This window comes from Chiloscyllium plagiosum, unplaced genomic scaffold, assembly GCF_004010195.1.
Source record: "Chiloscyllium plagiosum isolate BGI_BamShark_2017 unplaced genomic scaffold, ASM401019v2 scaf_62443, whole genome shotgun sequence".
NCBI lineage: Eukaryota > Metazoa > Chordata > Chondrichthyes > Orectolobiformes > Hemiscylliidae > Chiloscyllium > Chiloscyllium plagiosum.
In genome coordinates, this window is record NW_025181066.1 from 142 (window position 1) to 2,434 (window position 2,293).

The window sequence follows — 2,293 nt, forward strand, 5'->3', positions numbered from 1 at the left end:
CCGAGGTCAGAGCATTCTCACAATGTGTTCTGTCGTTCTCGGATTGTAATGTTACCTCCGGTTTTAGGGTGGAGAACATTCTTTGGGACTCTTATTCTGAAAAAAAAAAAAACAGACACAGTGACTGAAACTATGCTGCACGGTATGATGTGGATAACGGCCTGATCAGGTTTGTGCATTTTCCCTGTAGTCCGGTGTGTTTCGTGTTCCGTGTAAACGTGAAAGTCGTCCTGTTTCGAGCAATGGGTGAAATCATTTAGCAAAGCGAGATTCGAAATTGCAATAATGTCAAGCAGCTCATGGTTATTTGACCAAATCATAAGCGAGCCCATATTCTCACGCACTCACAGATACATTTGTAGCTGAAAAGAGTCTGAGAAGAGTGACTCAGCTTACCATTGATTTTTGTCTGGATTGATGGGATATCAATATCTGCTGCGAAATTGACATTGTAGCCGGCCGAGTCCGAGAGGACATCCCAGCAGCTGTGCGAGTCCGAGAGGAATCATGGAACCCTTATCATGTGACTTTACATCTGTTGTTATGCAGGAGGACAATTGGAAATACAAGAAAATGAGGCAACGCGGCCGACTGGTAGTGTGGCCGAGCGGTCTAAGGCGCTGGATCCAGGTTCCAGTCTCGAAAGGGGCGTGGGTTCGAATCCCACCACCGCCGTTTCTGCTGGTCAACTCCAACGTTGCAGCTTGTTAAAATGCTGTTTCGGTGCCCACTGTCTATTGATGTTGAAAACAAAAGTAAAATGGGTTTGCTTCCCAGGGAATTAACTGTGGTGTGGGATACTGCCAAATATTCCAAAATGTCTCTACTGTCATGATCGTGTTCGACTCCTGCGCGGAAAATCCGTGTTCGACTCCCGCGCGGAATACTGATTGTGGGAAGGTTGCTCCGCCGTGTGTGATAACACTTCTGTGTCGGAGAAAAAAGAAAGCTTCACAGCACACAGAGCGCGAACTGAAAAGCAGTTAAAGCAAACCAAAGGTTCAGAAAGGGAGGGAATGTTTCCCTGGAGTGTGACTAACTGGGTAGTGATGGTGTACGGGAGTAGACACGACTTTGTTCTAAAGGGCATTTGAAATTTTAAAACTTTTATATTTAGATATTCCGTGTCTTTTCTTTTAGATTTATTTATTGTGGAATAAACGTTTACATTTAAAGCAAAACAAAGTCACAAACCTTGTGTGAAAGACCTAAATGTTAAATAAAATCCATCAAACCATCCCTCACTGAAAACTGATGTGGAAGTGCAATGTCCTGGAGAATCCCTGCCCACTTCTTCCTACCCAGGCTCCATGGCTAAATACATTCCTGGGAGATCGCAGCAGGAGGCCATTCGGCCTTTCAATCGTGCTCCACCATTCAATGGGAAGCAGCTGACCATCCAGCTCATTCTCCTGTTCCTGCTGTGTTCCAATCCCCTTTGATGACTTTACCTCGAAGAACTATATCTAAGTCCTCCTTTGGCTTCACTGCCTTTTGTTCCAGTGGTGTTGCGGTGTTACTGTGTGGGTGTAGGCAGGGGTAATGTGATGGTGCTCTTCCTGGAGGATGCACTCAGCCTCCCTCTTCATCCTGCAGTAACATCAATTGGGTTTCAGCAACTAGAGATAGAAACAGTTTCCAGGATATGGGCATCACTGGCTCAGCCAGCATTTATTCCCCATCTCTCGTTACCCTTGAGAAGATGGTCGTAGGCTGCTGTCTTGTACCATTCACAGTCATTTGGTGCCGATAAACCGACAATGCTGGGAGGGAGAGTGTTGCAGGATTTTGGCCGAGTGTTTCTCCATCTTTGGTTCTTCAAATGCTGGTTAACTTAATCACGATCGGCACATGATGTTGAGGTTTCAGTCTGCAAATCTTCACCATCTAGCACCCTGTATAAAGGAATATGTACAGATTAGAACTTCAGAGCAGACAATTCTCGTTTCTCTGGAATATTTTTCCCCTTTCTTCCCCCAAAGCTGTAACCCTCCAGCCCACTTATGTTCTCCCTCCATTCTGACTCTACTATCCCCTAATGTACACCCTCCCCATTCTCATGGAGTTACTGATAAACAGATCCATGCCACCACTTCCCGTCCCTGGTTAGACTCTGCACCCTGTCTGGATTCACTTCCTTTCCCTTCAGTTGCTGCAAGTCAGTAATGTAACAGCAGAATGAAACAAAAGGAAACAGACAGGGAGGTGGCAGATCCTGGACAGAAGAGGAACCTTCAGTCTTGGAGAATGGGTCAGATCTTTCTTTGTTCCCCATTAGTTGATTCCCACCATT

At 45.7% G+C, this 2,293-nt stretch overlaps 1 non-coding gene across 1 annotated transcript; it reads left to right on the forward strand.

The window, feature by feature from the left end:
• The first annotated feature begins 593 nt into the window (after positions 1-593).
• Positions 594-675, forward strand: trnal-cag. Its single transcript has one exon. It is a non-coding gene; the product is annotated as a tRNA-Leu (tRNA).
• The last annotated feature ends 1,618 nt before the right edge of the window (positions 676-2,293 follow it).